The sequence below is a fragment of the Mesoplodon densirostris genome, chromosome 8, assembly GCF_025265405.1.
Source record: "Mesoplodon densirostris isolate mMesDen1 chromosome 8, mMesDen1 primary haplotype, whole genome shotgun sequence".
NCBI classification, from domain to species: Eukaryota; Metazoa; Chordata; class Mammalia; order Artiodactyla; family Ziphiidae; genus Mesoplodon; species Mesoplodon densirostris.
The window spans coordinates 86,635,056-86,647,752 of record NC_082668.1 but is presented as its reverse complement, the minus strand read 5'-3'; the positions used below and the strand labels follow the sequence as shown (position 1 = coordinate 86,647,752).

At 45.0% G+C, this 12,697-nt stretch overlaps 1 pseudogene; it reads right to left on the bottom strand.

Annotated features, from left to right (window-relative positions):
- Nucleotides 1-1,347: 1,347 nt before the first annotated feature.
- LOC132494752 (coiled-coil domain-containing protein 117-like) lies at nucleotides 1,348-2,215 on the bottom strand (annotated as a pseudogene).
- Between the last annotated feature and the right edge of the window lie 10,482 nt (nucleotides 2,216-12,697).

Here is a 12,697-nt window from a genome sequence, read left to right as displayed (position 1 = left end):
AACTCAACTTGCTTATATAGGCACAACTTTTTTTTAAACTACAGAACTTATATGCTGGGCTTAGCTGATACAGCACTGCCCCAGGATTACCTGAGGGATGCTTCTCCCAGAGCCCATTCGCACATGGTTTACCTCACAATCTTTTTTTTTTTTTTTTTGCGGTTCGCGGGCCTCTCACTGCCGTGGCCTCTCCCGTTGCGGAGCACAGGCTCCGGACGCGCAGGCTCAGCAGCCATGGCTCACGGGCCCAGCCGCTCCGTGGCATGTGGGATCTTCCCGGACCGGGGCACGAACCCGTGTCCCCTGCATCGGCAGGCGGACTCTCAACCACTGCGCCACCAGGGAAGCCCTACCTCACAATCTTTTAAACTATCACTCAAAGTTAATTAAGCTGTAAACATTACTGAATAGCTGGGCTTATCGATTTCGGAAGGGAAACCAAGGAGCAACAGTAGCACAAGGCAAAAAAGCCTCGAAGGAAAAACCTTTTCTTTATATTTTTCGTTGCATTTTCAGAGGCAGAGAGGGGAGCCACAATGCTACTGGCTATTTAATCAATATAGCTACACTGAATTGACAACTGATGTACAGGTTTCAGAGCCTCTGTTAAATTCCCCAGCATAGGCTTAAACTACTGCCTTCTTCCTCCTTCCCCCCAGTGATATATAGTCACCACTGTAAACAGAGCTCACAACTACAGATGAAGCTGTGGCTCGACTGCCAGGGTAACCATAGTAGGAGAGGATCCTACTTTCTTTTTTTTTTTTTTTTTTTTTTTTTGCGGTATGCGGGCCTCTCACTGTTGTGGCCTCCCCCGTTGCGGAGCACAGGCTCCGGACGCGCAGGCTCCGGACGCGCAGGCTCAGCGGCCATGGCTCACGGGCCCAGCCGCTCCGCGGCATATGGGATCCTCCCAGACCGGGGCACGAACCCGTATCCCCTGCATCGGCAGGCGGACTCTCAACCACTTGCGCCACCAGGGAGGCCCCTGGATCCTACTTTCTTAATGCATCTTTTTCAACTCAAGTATCTGAATGATTTAGACAATGTGACAGGTGACTTAGAAGTCATGCTTACACATATATAGCTTCTATACCTGACTTTGCGGAATGTACCCCTTATTCCTTTAATAAGCCCCCTAGAAAACTGTTCTTCCCTTGAGACAAGTTTCCTTGGCAAAAAGTTGAATTCAAGAAATGGCTACCCAAAATGAGAGTCCCATCCCAAATCACAGGTGGAGATATTACACCCATTTCAAAACTTTCAAGTTCCTATACTGAACAAGCAGGCTCATGACTGAACACGTAAGCCTTCTAAATTTGACAACTTTATCATAGAAACTGGCTTCTAGAGTCCCATCTCTTCTTCTGTGCAAGCAGCTGTCTCCAAACTATTGTAAACAGGCAACCCTGTCTGCGAGGTTCTAAGAACAGTTCAGTTCTTTGAGGGAAGGCAGTGCCAGCAGCTGCACGCTTAGTTTGGCTCTCTCCTGTGTAGTTCTTAGCATTAGATGACGGCTCTGGCTTATCAGAAAGGAGTTCAGGGAGAGGCTTCCAGAGCACAAGCTCCCTGAAGCACGGCTCATGGACTCAATCATTTTCTTTGTAAAGACTTCATCCAATTCCCTCTTCAAACCTGTTTTCATGGTATCAGGAAGGACAAGCCTGGGAAGACGGCTAATATTTCTGTCAGCTTCAAGTTCATCTTCATCAGTTATTCTGTCCTCAATTTCCTGAAGCCTCCTTCGGGCAACCACACTGTGGTTCTCCTGTTGTCTAATTCATCTCTTCACAAATAACTAACATGCCAGGTGCAGAAAGGCCACTAGTGCACGGATTTACTCCATGACCCTCTATATCCTGATGTGCACAAAGAATCCAGTCATTAGGACCAGCACAGAGCTCTGGCTTCAGTTATAGCCTCTTCTTTCTTACTGGACAATCCTCCTCCTCTTGCTTGTGTTTCTTTCTACGGTGAACTGCGGTGAACTGCAACACATCGGCGCGCCGCGCTCCCGCCCGGGCTGCCTGGGGCCCCGCCTGTGGGGCCAGCCCGGCGCGTCCGGCCCCAGCGGGAAGGCCCGGCCTAGGAAAGCCGGCGGTGGCTGCAGGAAGTCCGAGCCGCCGCCCAGGGGGGAGGCCGCTGATGAGCCAGCAGAGCGCCGCCGTGGCCGGGGAGACGAGGAGGATGCGCCCGCGGCCCCCCTGAAATGCATTCTTCCTAGCAACACACCTTCAACCTGTCATTGTATTTCTAAGTTTGATAAATGTGCTCCTTTTTAAATTTCCATATGCTGCTTCCCCAAGGCAGGAGGACCTGATAATGACAGTAGCAACAGTGTTCTGAGGGAAATGGTGCTTTGTATCAATCCAGAACCATCGTTTGAAAATCTATCTTTTGCTGCAGAAGAAAAAACTGCTACTGAAGTTTTTGTTTGTTTGTTTTTTGTTTTGTTTTGTTTTGTTTTTTGCGGTACGCAGGGCTCTCACTGTTGTGGCCTCTCCCGTTGCGGAGCACAAGCTCCGGACGCGCACGCTCAGCGGCCATGGCTCACGGGTCCAGCTGCTCCGCGGCATGTGGGATCCTCCCGGACTGGGGCACGAACCCGCGTCCCCTGCATCGGCAGGCGTACTCCCAACCACTGTGCCACCAGGGAAGCCCACTACTGAACTTTTAACTGGAACTTTTTTTTTTTTATTACAGAGAGGGTGCTGAAAACAGGCTAAACGATCACTAGATGACCACTGTTTTACTATTTTACGTTATTTTCGACTACTTTTTCATTTGGAAAAGTTATCTAGAGCCTTGGAACAATGTTGCTGAGGAATGCACCACCAACCCCAGGCTGTTCTCAGGGAACTCAAGGTCAAATAAACTCTTTTTTTTTTTTTTTTTTTTTTTTTTTTTTGCGGTACGCGGGCCTCTCACTGTTGTGGCCTCTCCCGTTGCGGAGCACAGGCTCCGGATGCGCAGGCTCAGCGGCCATGGCTCACGGGCCCAGCTGCTCCGCGGCATGTGGGATCCTCCCGGACTGGGGCACGAACCCGTGTCCCCTGCATCGGCAGACAGACTCTCAACCACTGCGCCACCAGGGAAGCCCTCAAATGAACTCTTTAGACAGCGTTTCTACAGTTAAAGACACTGTATCATGAATGCCAAAGACAACGGTGACATCTTTGTCCCCTTTTTTTTCCTTTTGTAGAATGTTAAATGATCATCATATGGAATTTATTAAGCATCCCAATTTACAGATGATAAGAAATAAGAGTTGTACTTATTAGGTAGCTTAAGAAACTACTGGAGAAGCCAAAGGCACAAGTGTCAACTGTTATTCTTTAGATCGGCTTACTTATCATAGGCTTAATACATTTATAAGGTAAAGTTAATCTGCTAGTAGAAGACAATTTCCAAATGTCTGAAAAGGAGGATGACAAGAACTGAAAAAAATTCAGCATTTCATTTTAATCTCGGAAAAAAAGGGTGACTGTGGTGGTGTGGGCCTGATTTTTAGCAGGAGCTTCTTGTCCTGTTAATGCACAGCAACGTTCTGACCACCTCGTTGTTCATCATATTGCAGGTAGCAGGTTGGCCTGATGATTGCAGAGGACAAGTGCCGCTGTGACAGCCAGCTTCCTGCATTCATCACAATTCTCGTTATCCTCCGTGACTCACAAAAGTGCCACTGTCGTCATAATACCAGGCATGTTAATATTATAAATTGTGACCTCTAGTCCAAAAATAGTTATCTTCATTTATTATGAAAGGGGATCTTTTACTTTCATCAGAAGCTGAAACAAGTATAAGTCTCCCCACTCTGGTCTAAGACTATCACATAGCAAAACCAAATCTTTGTGGCTATTACTTTTGTGTTTAAGTTTTCATGTGACATAAACTAAGTATGGCTGTGTCCTTAGATGAACTCTCAAGTCCTTCTCTAATGACCTTCTTGGCTATTAATTAGACTTTCAAACTAGTACTTGAGTTCAGAGTCCAGTGATGAGAGAAAAAGTTGAGCTAAAAAAATCCAAGAGCACAGTCATGTATTTTTCATACTGTGCTTTCCCAGGAGCGGTTCAACTTAACAAACCCTCAAAATGGTGCCTCAGCTGTAATAACACCCTAATAGCCCTAGATGGACACAAAATCAATGCAAATCTCTAGACATTTTGAGCTCTCCCATTATAACAGGATATGCATTTTGCAGGATAACAGAGTCGCTTATTACAGATGGGGCTGCCGTTGTCCTGAGGATGCTGGCATGCCTCAGTTTCCCCCATGTGGTTGCTCCTTGCTTTCTGGCAGCTTGGGGAGAAAAGTCAGCAGCTCCGGATAGCAGAGTGGAAAAAACCACCACTGTGCTCCTGGGGTTCAGCCTTGACCCTGCCAACTACTGGCTTGCAACAAATAGCCAGCTCTCAGTAGGGGCTTCCTTGACCTCCATTTTCTCCTTTTTTTCCTTTCCATGTTACTTTATGGATACTTCCATTTTCACATTTACATTGCACTAGAAAAATAGATGGCTATCCTTCAGTAAGATTTCCCTGTGTGCCAAGCTGAGTGATTTACGTACAAATGTATGTATTATAACCTCATGCAAGTTAGTAACACTATCCTCATATTCCAGTTTTACACAAAGCACTAGGCTGTGTGCTGGGCGTTCTTCCCTCCCTGTATATTCCCAGTACAAGGCTGTACTTTATCAATGAGGAAACGGAGGAAACTGAAACCCAGGGAAGTTAAGGTCACTCAGCTAGTAAATAGACAACCTGTGATTTGAACTGATATCCAAAGCCCATACTCTTAGCCATGGTCATCTGCTGCTGCTCTTAGAGGCTTACATATCTGTCTTTTGCTACTAGTCTGCTGGCACCTTGAGAATAGGGACAACATTTTAGTCAATCGTTCTCTCCTTTGTGTCTTGCACAATGTTGGAATTTAGCAAGTATATTCAGGCTTGCGCTCATCTTTTCAAAAAAAGCTATTATTTGCTCTGCCTAAAGCAAAGGCCCAGCCCCTAGAGCCAGTTGGCCATTCAGGAAACATTTCTGGAGGGCTTCTTTTCTGGATGAAAGGTGCTGAGAACCTACCACACCTAACGCTTCTCTCTGTACGAGTACCCACAAGTGCACTGGGCCCAGGTGGACATGTTTGTCTCAGGTAACACAGTTCTCCTGGACCACAGCTGACTGAGTCAGAGATCTGGGCTGGGGCATCTTTAGACCAGCCTGTGGCGTCTGAGATAAGTTGCTGTGAGAGCTGAGTAATAATGAAACGAATCAAATCCTCTCCCGAAGAGGTTAGATGTGAGATGCACAAAGAAGGCACTGATACCAAGAGACACACGGAAAAAAATCCACTATACAGAGGTCAGGAGATGACAGAAGACCTGATGGAGCTGGAGTCTGGGGAGAGGGCAGAGCAGTGTTGGGGGACAGAAGCAGAGGCAGCAAAGGCCACCAGGGGACTGGAGTCACTGCTTGGCTCACCAGAGCTGCTGGTGTGTCCCCAACAATGAGCCTGCTCTCCAGGGAGCACTAGGCTGCAGGCTGCTGAGCCCAGCTCCCCAGCTTCCTCCCTTCCTTTGTAGCCCTACCACTGAGATCATCTCAGAATGTCTCAGAGCCAGTTGCTGAGGCAGGGAGGGGTGGGGCCCAGGCTAAAAAAAAAAAGTGATGAAAACACACGATCCCAATCTTTAAGGAGCTATGATCTAATGAGGCAGATAGAGACGTTCATAGGTGATTTTAATCCAAGACTAGATATGCTTGGATGGACTGGACTATACATCAAAGGGCTCTCTAAAAGGGGCTCCTGGGACTTCGCTACACGCTCTCATTACAGGCCTATTTGACAGAGCTGGGAATGGAGGGAAAGAAGAGGAAGGGAAAGGGTGGAAACTGGGAAGACGAAGAAAGCAAAAACCCATTATAATTCTGTTCCTATTTGAATTCATATACTTCAGTAATTGCCTGCAGTGCCGAAAGAGAGCCTAACCTTTTTGTTAATATTATCTTTAATAAAAACTCTCTCAGTACATTCTGAGGGAGTTTGGTGTTCATTAGGGTGAGGGACAAATAGCAGACGAGTTACAGCACTGCATCATGAAGGGGGAACCTGCCATGACTTCTTCAAGCCTGAGCTGGGGCATTTACTCCTCCCTTTCATCTGAGGGGACTGAAATCACAGCCTGAATTACAAGCTGGTTTTATAACGTGCACCCTGGATATCCCGGTGCTGGACCTGCCCCACAGTTACAAAGTGAATAGGGAATCAAATCAAGTCAACCACAGGCTGACCTTTGTGTGTTCAAGGCCTGGGTAAGAAAGGGGACCCCTCTCTTTTTTTTCAGATTGTGATCGGTCCAGTCCTAAGACTACGATGGAGAAGGCCACATCCTTCCCGAAACTTAACTGGTCATTCTTTTCTAGCCTGTGACCTAGCTACCTATACAGTCACAAATTTGAGGTCGCTGAAGTGCAGCTCTGAGAAATAGTGGATCTTGCTGCTCTAGTCTCCTGAGGTCATGGGGATTGCAGAGTTGGCCTATGTTGTCTGGATGGGTATGCTAGGATGCTATTACACACAGCCCATTGTTACACTGAACTGAACGGCCACGAAAGCAAATATGTCCCTCAACCTAATAACAGCTCACATTTTGTGAATGCGTATAGAGTGTCAGGCCCCTTGAAGCCACGTTTTCTTCTTTACCACTTCCTCTGAGGTAGTGGACAACAATAACTATTATTAGTCTGACACTGCAGATGAGGAGAGGGATACTTAAGAAAATAAGTAACTTGACCCAAATAACATGGCCGGTTAGTGGTGAAGACATGGGATTTGAACCCACTCTTTTGGACTTGAGAAGTCCCTCTATTTATTACCCTAATACACTGCTTTCCAAACATCTCAAGGAAGGATTATACTCTCTTACAAAGAGAATGGAGTGAAAGCAATGAGTGTCCAGCTTCTGCAATAATGCCAGTAAATTGGTCAGTCCTTCTGGATGATCTCTACTCAAGCACCAAGATTTTCTTGGATATCTACATGGTTTCTTTCTCTTTCCACCTCTGGAATTCTCTTGTAGTGATTTTTTTTTTTCCATCTTTGCAGAGGTTCTCTGGTGGAAACACATCAGCAGAGAGCAGTGATGTGAAATAATGTCTTCTGCTGCCCAAGATTAGCTATTCACTAGTTTAGTCCACAAGTAAAGTAATGCATATTTCAAATGCCATCCCCTGAGTAGCCAGAGTCTGCAGCTTTAGCCTGCTGAGCCAAAATTAATTAGAGATGAATATCATAATAGCACAGTATTGATTGTGGCATATCACTAAGAAGTGTTGGTCTGTGTTAATTAACATGATTCACCATCAACACTCAGTATATTTATATACAATCAAAACAGGTATTTGTCTACATAGACCAATATATTTTTTAGTGGTGGCAGAACTCACCTCAGAAATGATCCATAGATTCAAATGCTTGTCCCTTCTGCCTCTACCCAAACCCTGCCCACCACACACACACAGTGGGGTGGCCTAATTGCCTCCATATTGGCTATTTCAAAAAACATTGTATAGCAATTGGAACATATGAATATTTGGAAGCCAAGAAATAGAAAATGTTGGCATAAATGAAGCAGCATCCTGGGGAACAGACTAGAGAAGGATTCCTAGGCAAGTTCAACCTGCCTATAATCTCCCTTTCTCCAAAAGAATCTGAGTATTTCTCTTTTATTTTCATGCAAGCTAATATGCTACACTGCCTGCCATTTCAACAATTAGAAATTCAATAAAAAAATAAGCAGCCTCGGGCTTCCCTGGTGGCACAGTGGTTGGGAGTCCGCCTGCCGATGCAGGGGACACGGGTTTGTGCCCCGGTCCGGGAGGATCCCACATGCCGCGGAGCGGCTGGGCCCGTGAGCCATGGCCGCAGACCCTGCGCGCCCGGAGCCTGTGCTCCGCAATGGGGGAGGCCACAGCGGTGAGAGGCCCATGTACTGCAAAAAAAATAAATAAATAAATAAAAATAAAAAAATAAACAGCCTCTATTTTAAAGGACAAATATCTCCTCGAAAGTTAGGGGGCTATCCGTCAATCAAATTTGTCCAAATTTCTTTTTATCCCATTTATTTCAGACAAACTGCATTTAAGAATGTGAGTTTTGCCTGAGTGTTGGGAGGGAGGCAGTATGTCTTGTAGCCCAGGCTCATCCTTGACTCCAGGAAAGAGAAAAAAATTCTTCCTCTCCCACTCCTCTTCCAGAGGGCTTCATGGGGACATCCAACATCTACAACTCAACTGGGTAATTTTATCCATTCCCTACTTTAGCTATGTTATGGATTAAAGAGGCTTCCGTGGACTGGCTTGAGTAGTTAACCACTGTGTGAAACATGGTTTCCAGAGGAAACCACGCTCTGAATACTGAACATCTAATAAACCAACCTTTGGCACAGAACTGTTTGAAACTGGGGACTGTGTGTGCGTGGCTTCAGGCTGTCTCTTCCCCCTCCACCCCACAATATACTCATCAGACACTGACTGTTCAAGCATGGAAATGCATGTCAAAACAGATGGCTGGAATGCATAGCATGGCTCTGTACACAAAGCTGAAACATCTGGATGAACTGTAGACTAACTATGTTATCCAGATGTTTTAAAATAATTAGTAGGGCAGGCAGTACTTTTCTATCATTGACATTTTTACCTTTTCTTTTTTTTTGGTATTGAGTAGCCCTAGTCTTTATAACTGCAGTGTTCCTTACTAAAACCCGCCTTTATTCCAGAGAGGCAGGGCTTGCTGAGCTCAGTGGGTGCATTAAGCACTGTGCGGGGATTAATTCTGGGTTCTCTTGTAAGATGCAGACTTGGTGTGGATCAGGAAAAGGGGAGCAAGGTGAGTGGCCCATCTATAAAAATTCCTTTTTATCTTTTTCCTCCCTTTGGCACTCTACTCTGAACCAGAGGCTTGATCTCAGCTTGATTTCAGCTATCTGAAGCCTCTTAACTTTCTGTCCTCTTTCTTATGGGTGTCCTGTGAAACCTGATTCAAAAGCAGGATGTACTCTATTGCAGTTTTTCTCAAAATACGATCAAGGGCCACAAGCAGAGAAACTCGCTGGCTGTTTAGTGTGAATGCTGATTCCTAGGTCCTACTTGATCTTCTGACGCAAAGTCTCTGGAGGATATGTCCTGGGAATCTGTCTTTTAAATAAATTCTCCAGGTATGTCTAGTGCAAGCTTAAGAGAAGTACTGCATTATATAATGCCTTATTCTGATTGTTTCGACTCATGAAACTTTCACTTCAATTTTAGTAACCTATAGAATCTAGAAATCTAAGTAATGTAAGAACAGTTATAAATCAAATATCAGGGTGCTTCTAAAAATGTAATGTAAGCAAGTTAGGAACTTGATAATTCATCATAGATACTTGCTCTAGAATCTATTCTGAAGTGTGTTGGGCATTTTTCTCTCTGAAATCTGATTTCCATGTAAGATCAATAAGGGAATATTTATATTGCCGATATGGTGACCATTTATTATTTGATTTTTACAAAATCCTTGCCTCTAAGCAATTGACATTCAAAACAAATCATTCCTTCATTAGCCATAATAATACTTCATTGCCTCTGTTCAGAAGTATTCATGTTATTTCCATTATCCCTATTGTATAAAACAGGCACAAATCTAGCAGAGCCCAGTTTATCACAGGCAAATTGAACGGAGAGGCTAAGTAAACGCGATCTGCTAGGTTTCCTCCTCAGATTAGCAACCAGAAGAGTTCATCTTTTCTAAGAGCCCCCGGTTGGTCTGTGGGAAGCAATTTGAGTGAAGAAGGTCTGCAATATGGAGCTACAACTCTTCCAAAATCACTGCTAAGCTAATTTATTACAATTGAACCAATTACCAAGTGAGTTGTTTGGCATCAAGGCAAACCACTTGGTGAGTAAGGAACTTTTCCACATTCTCCTGGGAAGGGCAGAGGGAGACCATGGGGACAGAGCACATTTCAGAACCTCCTCAGGAGAGCTGGCTCTGTAGAGACACAGGCGCTCCTGGAAATGAAAAAAGCTTCACGAGACCATTTTTGGTGTCTGAACTCAACTCTCTACATGGAAAATAGGAGGTTACATGAGTGGCTTACGGACAGCAGATTGTGTGGTTGGGTTTCCCCTGCTGGCAGTGACTCTCTTAGCCTCACATGGCTTCAGACCAACAGCTGGAGCACAGTGAAGGACTTGGGGCTCATCAGATGCTTCTGCAGAGGGACATGGCTCTGGGTATTCCTCAAGGCTGGACAAGTGTGAGTGGCCTTTGCTATCACTGTAGTTTTCCTATTATTTTTTTTCCTTACTTAAAATGAGTGCCACTTGGGGCTTCCCTGGTGGCGCAGTGGTTGAGAGTCTGCCTGCCAATGCAGGGGACACGGGTTCGTGCCCGGTCCAGGAAGATCCCACATGCCACAGAGCAGCTGGGCCCGTGGGCCACGGCCACTGAGCCTGTGCATCCGGAGCCTGTGCTCCGCAACGGGAGAGGCCACAACAGTGAGAGGCCCGCGTACCGCAAAAAAAAAAAAAAAAAGTTACTGTCTTTTTTATGAGAATGTAAATTTCATAAAGAGCTGGCCATATCGTGGGTACTCAATAAATGAATCAACTTCAAGATAAAATAAAATAAAATAATATTAAATTAAATTAAAAAAAAAGTGTTACTCACATTCCTGAGTTTCAAACTCAAGTATCTAGTTGCATTTGTGTTCTCAGGTTCCATGAAATGGTCCCTCTCTCATGCAATGCTCTGCATGCAGTAGGACCTCCACTGATGCCAGTGGGCTGCCTGGCATAAGGTTCTTTTCCAGAATCAGCCTTGGAGCCACCAGTAGGTAGATTTTCTAACATGGCTCCAATCCAGCCCCCACTTTTCACATGTAGATTTATCCCAGGAATCAACGGTGCAGAGTATAGTCAGTGCTGCTTGCATTTAGCTATCTCATCTCTCCTGGCTCACTTAGGAAGCATCTCACTTCTGTTTATCTCAAATTCAGCTTCTCTACTTCTGTTAGTCATAGCAATTCCCCAAACGTGGTTGGCAAAGAGCTGTGGGACTGAGGTATCAGGCCTGTTGTTTCCAACTGTTGGGAGGTTCTGAGATGAGGCTTGTTTGATTTTCTTTTTAGAGCTTTTTTCACCTAGGAGATGTTAATTTCTCAGAACTGGAATGCACTTTTCCTCTCAGGCAAATCTTATCTAGAGAGAAGCCACTAATTGCGAAATTAAACGGTGGTTATTATTTTCCACTGATGGCAAAGCCCGCACTTTATTAAAGAACAAATAGAATATTGCTTTATGGGAAACTTAGAATAAACCTACCCAAATGGTATACATGGGTCTCCTCATGGCTATAAAAGCAATGCGCTTTATATATTTACTTTATGTTTATGAAATTAACATCAGGCATTCTTCTTTACTTTCATTCGTAAGTACATTAGTACATTGAAATTTCTGTCATAAAAAGTAGAAATGTTTTATGAGTGTTCAAATATACACATAAAGGTTAAAAGCATTGTTCTCTGTATTAAAAAAAATGCCTACAGTACAATAACTCATCTTGAAATGTCTACTGAACATAATACCTATTATGCTGTTCTTTGTTTCTGCTTTTCATCTTGAAAATGCTTCCATATTCAAGTGAAATTCTCACTGCATCTTTAAAAATCTTTTTACAATGTAAAAGTTCTTTATGCGTCACAAAAAAGGGGTTAGACAGGGCTTCCCTGGTGGGCAGTGGTTGAGAGTCCGCCTGCCGATGCAGGGGACACGGGTTCGTGTCCCAGTCCGGGAAGATCTCACATGCCGCAGAGCGGCTGGGCCTGTGAGCCATGGCCGTTGAGCCTGCGTGTCCAGAGCCTATGCTCCGCAACGGGAGAGGCCGCAACAGTGAGAGGCCCGTGTACCGCAAAAAAAAAAAAAAAAAAAGGGGGGGGGGGTTAGACAATATGACACTCGGTAGCTAAGACTCTCATGAAACCATGCAGTGTTAGGCATAGTGTCTGATTTTCCCACAGAGGTATAAATCAAACTTTATAAAGAAAGCGTTCAGTTCTGGCCCTCATAGCTTTTGTCCTATGTGAGCACAATACATACATACATACATACTGTCAGCTGCTGCCTAGTTCCTGGGTCTTGACCATTCCCTTTCCCAGCCTTTGCTGTAGTATCTGCAGACATCTACCCAACCTGTGGGTCAGAAACTCGGCCACACATTCCAGGGGTGCCTTAATTAAACCTTGTGATATTCCGGGAATTAGGTTGTCCGAGAAAAACTTGGGTGTCTAAGTTGGCTGCTGAAAACACAAGTTTCCACTTTCTGAACATCTCATCAACCACCCCTTGCTTCCTCCCACGTCTTCACCTCTATCAGCTCCCCCAACACAGATACCTTCTACCAGTCCAACGTGGTGCCTACCAAGCAGTCTATTCTCCCTACTGGGATTGACTCTCCTCTCTGAATCGTCTGCTAGGCTAAGGCCCCATTATCTTGATAACTCCTACTTCCTTAAGGCCTTGGATGGATTCTGAATTGGAATGATCATACTGGCAAGAACAGTCCCTGGTCCAAGCTTCTCACATAACCAGACTCCTTCCTCTACTCCCACGTCAATGCATTCTACCCAACATTATTAATAACCAGGAAAACATGC